Source organism: Vicia villosa, unplaced genomic scaffold (assembly GCF_029867415.1).
Source record: "Vicia villosa cultivar HV-30 ecotype Madison, WI unplaced genomic scaffold, Vvil1.0 ctg.002294F_1_1, whole genome shotgun sequence".
Classification (NCBI taxonomy): Eukaryota; Viridiplantae; Streptophyta; class Magnoliopsida; order Fabales; family Fabaceae; genus Vicia; species Vicia villosa.
Window position 1 is genome coordinate 362,613 of NW_026705886.1, and position 12,094 is coordinate 374,706.

Genomic DNA, 12,094 nt, shown 5'->3' on the forward strand with positions numbered 1-12,094 from the left:
ACCCTTTTTCTCTGGTCGTGAGACCGTTGTGTTGTTTTGTGGTTTGCTGGCATTCCCTTCCTTTTCAGGATAAATATGTTAGTGGCGACTCTGTTAATTTTCGCGGTAGCGACAGCTGGCGACTCTGCTGGGGAGAACGAGGAACTCGGGCAAGGAACCTCGTTAAGAGCTTCTCGACCTATTGCGGGTCCGGACTTAGTGAGTCGATCCTAGCGCTTGTGTGTTTATCTTTGGGTGTTTTTATTGCTTTGCATATTTACCTGTTTGCATTGCATTCTATGTGCGCTTTTACTTTTATGCATCATATTCTGGACTGTCTGGATCTCTGTTTGTTGGGTGGTGTGGACCGTCCTTTCGGGCCATACCCCTCCGTGGGTGGGATACGTGAACTGACTCCTTTTTTGTCGATCGGACGCTTTCGCGTCACTTTTGAAAAAGTTTACAGAGTCGCCACCGACCTTTTATTTTATCCAATGAAGGAAAGGTTTATAAAAGAAACAGAAAAAAGACCTTTGAGAGATTCTGGGTGAGGGGGTAGGTTATACAAAGGGAAGGTGTTAGCACCCTTTGTATCCATGGTTATCCATGGGCTCTTTAGTTTGCTTAGCTCATTTGCTTTACTTTTCAATTGATTCGGAATGCTTTACCTGTGTTTTTGAAATACCTTTGCAAATAGAATTTGTAATGATCCTTGTGCGGATATATACAAATGCTTGTTTATCTTTCGAAAGATGTTTTGAAAAGATCGTTAATTTTGTAATGATCCGTGTTTGGATGTATACAAAATATTGTCTTTTGGAAAATTCGTTTAAAAAAAAAAACAACAGTGTATGAGAATTTTGTTTGTTTTGATTTTGAGCAAGCAAACTAGGAGGTCTACCCTGAGTTAGGAGGTCTTTATCCTTGTTCCCTTTAAAAATCTATCCATTCGTCGGATATAAACAAAAGGTTCGATTTTGTACTCGAAACAGTAGAAATGTAACTTTGATTTTGAAAAGAGTGAAAAGGGGTTACCCTAGGAGGTGCAAATGTGATTGTGATTGAATTCAGATATTTATCTTTGAAGTTAGTGATCTGACGGTTCAGTTTTATCTTTGACATACACGCAGTTTATATGGGTGCTGGAAATTAAAATGCGGGAATGTAAAGTGCAGAAAGTAAATCTACGCTATTACATCGATTGTGCGGGAAATGTAAACTAGCCTATTTACATGAATTTGACATCCTATACATTTATCTAGGAATTTTAAATTGCAAGAAATAAAAGGCATATTTTTGTATTTTTGTGATTTATTTTAAATATAATTAATGCATTATTAATTAATCTAAAATAAAGAAAAGATGGAAATATGATTAAACCTAGCAAATAAGTTTAAAAATATGTACAAAATGTTTGTTAATTGATTTTAGAACAAAACTAATTTTTTTGGAATTTTTGAAATTTGTTTTTGGATATTTTAAGTTAATCAAAACATAATTATGCAAATAATTACACAAATAATTAAAACTTAAAGAGAAAATTATCCTAAATATGTACAAAATTAGTTTATGATATATAAACAATATTTAACACAAAGAACAATTTTTTTTATGATTTTTTGACTAATTAAAATAATTAATAAGCAAATATATAAATATATACTAATTAATTATGTAAAATATTGAAATTATGAAGAAAAATAAAATATTTTTATTTCAGAAAATAATATATATTTTTAGAAGTCTAAAATATTTTTTGTGAATTTTTTTTGATTTTAAAACTATTTTTAAATAATTTTGCAATAAAAATAAAATAAAAATAGAAAATATGAAAGGATACTAATCCTGTGTGGTGAGGAGCTGAGGTTCCATGGTGTGCTGCATGTTGTGATGCGTTGGATTGAACTGGAAATTGAATCATGTGGTTCAGATTTCATGGCGCATGATATGATGGTAGGGAGCACACACTGAATTCAAGGAGAATTCAAATTCTCTGACTAGGGCCCACGCTGGTTGACCAGCGAATGAGAAACATGGAAAGGGCCACGCATGCAGTCAAAGGGTCAAAGCTGGAGCTGACGAACCACGCTTGGACGCGTGGTCGTCTTCAACCTCCAGAAGTGTAGTTTTTTGATTCAAATAGCGGGGGTTTTTAACCTCCCCTATTTGGACGATAAAAAATGCAGTTTTTGGCAACTTATGAACCTGCAAAAAACAAGCGTTAGCAATGAATGAAAGTGACCCAGATCCCCTTAAAATCACCTCCTGAACACGATGGTGGTATTAGTTTTGCAATTTGAGGCCTGTAGCCGTGGGTTCGAAGAGATTCAAGTATGAACACTCATATGCATGTGTTAATGGTATAAGGTTATTCTTACGTGGGAACTCTCATGTTAAAGCCCAGATCACTCATATAGGACCTTATAGACATGTTAGTATGGTTAGTTTACATGGAAATTAGTTGCAAGTAAGAAAATGAAAGTTAAGTGCATATGTACATGAAGAACATTATATGCTTTATACGACTCTCATGGGCCTGTGTTAAGAGTTCAATCTTACTCTATGATGTTTGAGAAGATGATTGGAAAGCTTTATTTGTATTGATAGTGATTAGAAAGTAGAATTTGAAAATTACAAAGTGTATGTATTTTTTGGAGAATTTTATGATAAAGATGGCTATGCTCTTGTTCTAATTCGTGTGTCTTCTTGTTGCTGAAGTATGCTACTCCTTTTATAGCCCAAAGGCTGCTTGGAAGTGAAGCAAGAAGCCTTGTTGCCTTTGTTGAAAGTTTGGTTTTTTTAAAATATTAAAAACCTTGAATTTTTGACCAATCCTTGACTCCATTCAATGCTCTTGCCTTGGGCATCAATTTTCTGCAGAAAAATGAAGACTTTGGAGGTGTGTCATACTTGGAGATCAAGCCATCAATTATCCATGCAATTTCCTTTAATTTTAATCTTAAAATAAGATAAAATTATGTCAAAAATGGATAATATAGATGTGGGCTTTGTCTTGGTCGTGGGAGGCCCATAGTAACATGGCAAAGATGTTTGGACCACAAAAACTTGGCATCTTTTGGAAAAAAAACATTTTTGAGCAATGTTGATTTCATGCATTTTCCCAAAATTTAGCCAACTTCAACAAGGTGTAAATCCTTCAATTTTTGTCATATGAAGGAGATCTTGCACTTTTTAGAAACCTCAAAGAGTCCTCTAACCAATGTCTTTGGTCTCATGTCAAAATGATTTTTGAAGCTCCTTGTGTGTCCTTTTGAAAAAAGTGTCTTTTTGTTGACTTTGAAAATGACCTGTAATGTCTTTGGTCATATTTTTCAAATGGTGAATCCAATGACCATGGGATCAATGGCATTTGAAAGATAATTGAATTTCCTTCAAAACAAGCTTTGGTTTGAATTTTTTGGATGAAGGATGAGAGAGTTATGATCAGTCAAAGTTGAGTTGACTTTTCAGGCAAAAACCCTAATTTTGAATCTTAGGGTTTTGTTGATTTTTGATCTTTCCTTGATGAATTATGATCATCCAATGATCAAATGTTGAATCCTTTGACAAAATATGGACTTTGACAAAAAATTTCATTTTTGACTGTCAGTTGACTTTTTTGGTCAAACGGGTCGTCTGTTGACTGTTTGAGCTGCTGACGGTGCGTCTGAGTGAATTGAAGTTTGAAAATTTGTATGATGGTACTTTGAGATGTATGGATGTATATGAAATCCACTTGAGCTCTCAAAAACTTGTTGCTCCTGTTAAAACAAGAAAAACCCTGATTAGGGACTGTCTGTATAGGAGGCAGTTAAGCGTACCTGATTTTTGTGCAGTGCTGAGTTTCTGCTAATCATGTGATATTCAGAAGACTTCTAACACAAAAATCTTGGAAATTTGAATTGTGAATGATTGATTTGATTGATTGTACAAATCACTGTGAATTGTACCGTCTGCAGTTTGTCTGTCAACCGACTGTTCGTGTACTGAAGCAGCAGTTAAAGTGAAAAAAAAATCAACTGTCAAAGTTAATTTTCTTTTTTTGTTGTTATTTTTGTTTTTGTTATATGTGAAGCATGAAAAATTTATTTACATGACTTGTTAGAAAACAGAAACATAATAACAGATATTTACAGTATGCGGGTAAAATTACCGATAATAACCTGAAAATTGTTAAATGCACAGAAATAGAAATATTTGACTGGCAGAAACACACAAAATATTATCTTAGTAATTAAGCAATATTATGACAAATAGTACAACATTTAATACTGACAGTATAAATATTACATACTATTGAACAGTACGACGAATAGACGGTACGTTTAAGAAAATAAGAAACACGGCAAACTTTAAAAATGACGGTTGATGAACCATGCTATGATCAATAACATGTAGATGATTGGGAGCATAACCATTGCAGGTCCACACTCCTCAGGACTATGCAGGCAGAAGAAAGTCATGATCACCGTAGCAATGGTGATGACTGTAAGAAACAGTGTCTCTATCCACTTTGCCATTCTTGTCAGGGAAGAAGAGAAAATAGATATGAGGTAGGAATTTGAAAGATGAATTGGAATTTGATGTGAGATTTTATGAAAGAAAATGAGAGGTATTTATAGAATGGAAAGAAGGAAAGAGACGTTGGGGAATAGCGTGATTCCGTACAAAAGGAAAATTTGAGTGGTAGTGAGATTTGAAAGAAAGTATAAGGTATTGTTGGGAAAAGAAAGATGGATAGAATAAAGTTGAGATTTGAATTTGAAAGGATAGATTTGAAAAGATTTTGAAAATAATGGAATATAGCACAAAAGTTAGTGGGAAAACAAAAACAATTGTTACCAGTACAGTGTGAGTTTCCTGCTTTTGCGCCTGCAAAAAGATTTAACCCTGCATGAACTGTGTTAGTACTATTTATCTGTAAAATAAATAAATAGTATTTGTGAGGTAAAGAACAGTATTTGGCGTTTGCGTAAGAATAAATTCCACTGTAAGCCAAGTTACTGTGTAAGAAAAATTCTGAAAACCAAGTTCTTCATATGTCAGGATATTTTGAAAAAATCCATGTTTATATGAGACTCTTAGTTTTCATATTGAAACTTTCCTGAAAAAAGAAGTGGGCAAATTTTGGGGTATAACAGTTGCCCCTATTCAATCTTCTTAAACCTGAAGAGATTGTCTGAAATCTGAGGGTAGAAGATGATTGAATAAATAGATGCCCTGAAAATTTGCACTTACCTTGATCAGCAGAGATGTTGGAAGTTGCATTTGAATGTTGTCTGTGAAATGTTGTTGGCAGATTGAAACATTACCTGAGATGGGCTTTCGGATGCCACCTGGACAATGTGTTGATGGTTTGTTCATCAGAATGAATCTGTTGATTATATCTTGATGAAGGATTTGAAAGTTGATCATTGTGGAACCGTTTGAGGTATCACTTTAGATCTGCAATGTTAGATCGTTCTGGAACCGTCTGGGGTTTCGCCTTAGATCTGCAATGTTAGATCGTTCTGGAACCGTCTGAGGTTTCGCCTTAGATCTGCAATGTTAGATCGTTCTGGAACCGTCTGAGGTTTCGCCTTAGATCTGTAATGCTAGATCGTTCTGGAACCGTCGGAGGTATCGCCTTAGATCTGAAATGCTAGATCGTTCTGGAACCGTCTGAGGTATCACTTTAGATCTGAAATGCTAGATCGTTCTGGAACCGTCTGAGGTATCGCCTTAGATCTGAAATGCTAGATCGTTCTGGAACCGTCTGAGGTATCGCCTTAGACTAGCAATGTTAGATGATAAATGAGTTGAGAATGAGAGTTCTTCAGAATGAATCTTTGGTTTGATTGTATCCGAAGGGACTGCTTGTCTGAATAAGATTCAGGATGAACACTGCATGTGAGTGAGAACATCTTTGCTGAAGACATCTGTCTACCTGAAAAATCAAGTTAATAATATGCGATGTCTATGATGCATGTATGATATGAGATCCTCGAGCTAGAGGAGAAATATGCAAGTTATGTTGTGTATGAATATGCGTATGATGCATGATTGTGAATGTGAATATGAGTGTGAATGTGATGCATGGTTTATGCAGCTTAGAGCGTGTCAAGCTCCTGATTGGAAAAATAAATCCCAGCTTAGTCGTCAAGAAATGAAGGCATTGTGATTGGGAAAATAAATCCCTGCTAGCCATTTGGAAGTGAAGGCATCGTGGTTGTTGATGATCTTCTGTCTCGCTTGAGTACCCTCGTCTGGGGAAATTCTTTGAGAACCAGGATATTCTATTGAAGGATCTTTGACTACTGCTTGGGGAACCAAAGGTAACTGGAAGCTCTGATGCCCTTTCAAATGGGAATGAGGAAGATGCATAATCCTCCGATGCACTATCTGACCAAGTCCGGGTGCGGGGATCACACCTTCTGAAGACAGTAATCTGGAACAACCCTGCTGGGGAATAAGACTTCTTTCGAAAGAAAAATCTTTTTGAGGGATTTGTTGAGGAATGTGTCTCCATTGGGGAAACTTCCTTCTGATGCTGGTTTAGGATAATGCCCAAATAATTGGGACATGTCCGGAATGCTATTCCTGTTTTTCCTGGTAAACATCAATCATATTCAAATGCATATGTTCATTCAAAATATCATTGGGATGCTCGCGTATTCAAAACAGAAAAAATGAAAATGTTAGTTATAAGCTGCATTGATTTTTGAAAAGGTGCCGTGATAGGCGGATTAGTATAGGGAGACAACAATCCTAGAAGTAGGAAATTGTCAGAAAGTTTTGAAAAGTATTTATGAAAAGAAATAGCTATGTGAGAACGATCCAGTCAAGTTTCAATTCTGCTATTGCCAATCTGTCTTCGAGCATCTCATCCCTCACTTGTTGGAGGAAAGTGATTGGACTGATCGGTGTCTTTGAGGTGTTGAACCTTGTCGGTGAGTAGGCAGCTGAGCGGGACATAGTTGTATGCTTTATTCCCTAATTTTTGCCTAGGCTGCCCTTTCAGGTTTTCAGCCTACCGGGATTGTATTTGTTTTGTCTCTAATTTTTGCCTGGATCGCCCTTTCGGGTTTTCAATCCACCGAGACGCTCATTTTTGCCTAAGTTGCCCTTTCAGGTTTTCAACTTAGCGAGCTGTATTTTTTTTAAGCAAAGTACTTTTTGACTATGTCCGCATTCACAGGGTGTGGGAAATCCTCGCCATCCATGGTGGTAAGCAACATGGCACCGCCGGAGAATATTTTCTTGATTATGAATGGTCCCTCGTAGGTGGGGGTCCATTTGCCTCTGGGATCACCTTGTGGTAAGATGATGCGTTTGATAACCAAGCCACCAGTTTGGTATGCTTGACTTTTGACTTTCTTGTTGAATGCTTTGATCATGCGCTTTTGGTATAGCTGGCCATGACAGATAGCTGCAAGTCTTTTCTCATCGATCAAGTGTATTTGGTCGAATCGAGTTTGAATCCAATCGTCTTCGTCTAGATCGGCTTCTTTCATGATCCTTAAGGAAGGAATCTGGATTTCGATTGGGAGAACTGCTTCCATACCGTAGACTAACGAGAATGGAGTTGCCCCTGTTGAAGTACGCGCAGATGTGCGATAACCATGAAGAGCAAAAGGTAACATCTCATGCCAGTCTTTGTAGGTTACTGTCATCTTTTGTATGATTTTCTTGATGTTTTTGTTGGCGGCTTCGACAGCGCCGTTCATCTTTGGTCGATATGGAGAAGAATTATGATGTTTGATCTGGAACTGCGTGCAGAGTTCAGTAATCATTTTGTTGTTTAGATTCGTGCCATTGTCAGTGATGATCCTTTCGGGGATGCCGTACCGACAAATGAGATTGTGCTTGATAAACCTGGCTACCACATTCTTGGTGACAGAAGCATATGAAGCTGCCTCTACCCACTTTGTGAAGTAGTCAATAGCGACCAGGATAAAGCGATGTCCGTTGGAAGCAGTAGGTTTGATTTCTCCAATCATATCAATACCCCACATTGCGAAAGGCCAAGGAGCCGTCAGAACGTTTAATGGAACTGGAGGTACATGCACTTTGTCGGCATATATCTGGCATTTGTGACAAGTTTTGGAATGATGATGGCAATCTGTCTCCATGGTAGACCAGTAGTAACCTGCTCTCAAGATCTTTTTAGCCATTGTATGTCCGTTGGAATGAGTACCGAAGGTACCATTGTGTATGTCTTCCATGATTTGTTCTGCTTCCTTCTTGTTTACGCAACGAAGTAAAGTCGAGTCATGGTTGCGCTTGTACAAAGTTCCATTGCTTAGGAAGAATTTGGAGGCAAATCTCCTTAGAAACTTTCTGTCGTTAATAGATGCCCCTTCAGGGTACTCCTGGGTTTCGAGATACCTTTGTATTTCATGGAACCATGATTTGTCTTCCATTTGTTTGGTATCGATCTCATTGCAATAGGCTGGTTCGTCTTGCCTGTAAATGGTGATCATAGGAGCTTCGTCGTCCCAATTGACTTTGAACATGGATGACATGGTAGCTAAGGCATCAGCTAGTTGATTTTCTTCGCGTGGGATGTGTTCGAAAGTGATCTCCTCGAAGTAAGGAATCAAACTCAACACATGTTCTTTGTATGGAATTAGATTTGGGTGCTTTGTGTCCCATTCCCCTTTGACTTGGTAGATTACCAAGGCCGAGTCTCCGTAGACTTCAAGGAATTTGATTTTTAGATCAATTGCAGCTTTGAGACCCAGAATGCATGCTTCGTATTCGGCTATATTGTTGGTGCAATTGAAACACAATCTGGCGGTGAAGGGTGTATGACCTCCTGTGGGGGAAATGATCACAGCTCCGATGCCATTGCCGAGCGCATTAGAAGCTCCGTCAAAAACCATAGTCCATCGGGATCCTGGTTGTTTGTAGTCATTGACTAGCATAATGTCTTCGTCTGGGAAGTCAAAGTTCAATGCCTGATAATCATCTACTGCTTGATGAGCTAAATGATCAGCTACCACACTTCCTTTGATTGCTTTTTGCGAAGTGTATTGAATGTCATATTCTGTTAGGATCATTTGCCATCTTGCAATCCTTCCAGAGAGAGCAGGTTTTTCGAACACGTATTTGATTGGATCCATCTTGGAGATCAGGAAAGTGGTGTGATTTAGCATATACTGTCTTAGTCGGCGAGCCGCCCATGCTAAGGCACAGCAAGTTTTTTCGAGTAGTGAGTATCTTGTTTCACAATCGGTAAACTTTTTGCTAAGATAGTAGATTGCGTGCTCCTTTCGACCGGAATCGTCATGTTGTCCGAGTACACACCCCATTGAATCTTCTAACACAGTTAGGTACATTATCAGAGGTCTGCCTTCCACAGGAGGTAACAAGATTGGCGGTTTTTGAAGGTATTCTTTGATTTTATCAAAGGCTAACTGGCATTTGTCATTCCATCTTTCCACTTGATCTTTCTTCAGTAATTTGAAGATTGGCACACAAGTAGGAGTCATATGGGCAATGAATCTGGCTATGTAGTTTAGACGTCCCAAGAATCCTCTGACTTGTTTCTCGGTACGGGGTATAGGCATTTCTTGAATGGCTTTGACCTTGGCAGGATCAACCTCAATACCTTTACTGCTGACGATGAAACCTAAGAGTTTACCGGATCTTACTCCAAAGGTACACTTGTTCGGGTTCAGTCGCAATCTGTATTTCTTGAGTCTGTCAAACAGCTTGTGTAAATGACTCAAATGTTCTTCTTCGGTGTTGGATTTTGCGATCATGTCATCGACATACACCTCTATTTCCTGATGAATCATATCATGAAATAGTGTTACCATTGCTCGTTGGTAGGTAGCTCCGGCGTTTTTTAGACCAAAGGGCATTACTTTGTAACAAAAGGTTCCCCAGGGTGTTGTGAAGGTTGTTTTTTCCATGTCTTCGGGTGCCATCTTGATTTGATTGTACCCTGAGAATCCGTCCATAAAGGAGAATACCTTGCATTGTGCGGTATTGTCAACTAGTACATCGATGTGCGGTAAAGGGAAATCATCTTTAGGGCTTGCCCGGTTCAGATCTCTGTAGTCTACACACATTCTGACTTTCCCGTCTTTTTTGGGTACAGGCACGATGTTAGCTATCCAAGGAGGATAACTTACAACTTTTAGGAATCCGGCATTGAATTGTTTTTCAACCTCGTCTTTGATCTTTTTTGACATATCAGGCTTACTCCTTCGCAGTCTCTGTTTGACCGGAGTGCTTCCTTCTTTGATTGGCAGGCGATGAACTACAATGTCCGTGTCAAGGCCAGGCATATCTTGATAAGACCAGGCGAATATCTCGGCGTAGTCTTGCAACAATTGAATCAGTCTTTGCTTGACACTGTTTTCTAAGTCAGCCCCAATTCTGACCTCTTTCTTTTCTTCGTCACTGCCCAAGTTGATGACCTCAATCGGCTCCTCATGAGGCTGTATGGCTTTTTCTTCTTGTTCTAGAAGTCTTGCAATTTCTCTTGGCACTTCACAATCTTCCTCACTTTCGTCCTCAGTTTGGTAGATCGGATTTTCAAAGTCATGACGGGCAATAGCAGAGTCGTTATTGACTGGATCCAGCGTGTATGTGAATCTGCATGGTAGATATGTGAGTGTGTATGAAGAGAAAAACATAGCTATTTGAAAGCGAATAAAGAAAGAAAAAGGATCACAAAATTTTGAACATGCAAGCATCCCATGATTTTATTGAATGCACATAATCATGATATGACAAACCCTTTTTATAGAAGGACCGTTGTGCTAAGGCACACGGCTTTCAAGCTCATGGTTCGATTGTTCAGGAACCACTTTTATCTTTGCACAATATACACAAAGAAAACAGGAAATGGCATTTACTCCTGATCAAAGGAGATCACATCCTCTGCTTTCCAGTTGTTCAATCCACCGTTGTTAGCAGGGAGCACCCAGCTGTTCCAGTTGCAGTTGTTCTTTTCGTCTTCCGTAGCATTGATTCCGCTAGTGGGAAAATGCGTAGGTAATTCCTCAGGATAAGTTGGATGATTTGTTGGATATGAGAATCCAGGTGGAGGTCCCTCTATTGGCTGAGCGAGATGCTCGATAAGGCCGTCCCATGCAGTAGGAATGATGTTTTGAATAGAGACTTGTGCATCCTGATAAGGAGTGTACTGTGACAGAAAATAACCTTCGTTGTTTGGCATCTTCCTGGCTTCTTCAAGAGCGAAGTTGTCGTCGTACTGTTCGTCCCATCCAGTCGGGACAATGTCTTTGATGGGAGTTGAAAAGCTCGGAGGAGCGGAATATTTCACCATATAGTCGTATTTGCCGCTGGGTTCTCCTAGCGTGTCCCATACTTCTTTGGGTGGATTTTGATATTGCTGAGTGACGGGACTTGTGATACTTCCGTCATTTTGATTACCCTCTTCTGTTGGAGTAAGATCTTCCAGAGCAATGTAAGAATTCTGAGGTGTGATATACTGGTAGTTGTAACCGTCATTTGGTCCTCCCACAGCATCCCACATTCCCATGGTAATGGGTGGAATTTCGTCTGGATATGGCTGAATGATGTGGTTCAAGTATGTCCCTTCATCATCAATGGCGTTTACTTCTTGGCTGGCGAAGTGTGATATTAACCCTTCAGAGCGAGGATTTTGATCATTCTTTTGATTTTCACCATTATAGCCCAGACCTAGCTTGTCGGACTTGTAGGGTATATCAGGGAGTTGTCCCCATACTGTGCGATCACCCTGTTCAATCATGGCTTTGGCATCTTTGAGAGAAGCCATAGTTGTAGCTGGAGTAGCAGGAATATGCTTGGTGGTAGAGATATCTGGAGATACAACCTCAAAAGCTTGATACGGAGTTTCGATGGATTCGCCCTCCATCTCAACATACTTGTCGTTGCTCAAGTGACTGACCATATATTCTTCTTCGCCATAGACTGTGACAACCTTTCCTTTTACTGGGTATTTTAACTTCTGATGCAGGGTAGAAGTTACAGCGTTTGCCCCATGTATCCAAGGGCGTCCTAGTAAACAGGAGTATGTTGGAAGAACGTCTATTACGGAAAAGATAACATCGAAAGTTTGAGAGCCCACTCTGATTGGGAGCTTAACTTCTCCGTACACCGTTCTTGTTGACCC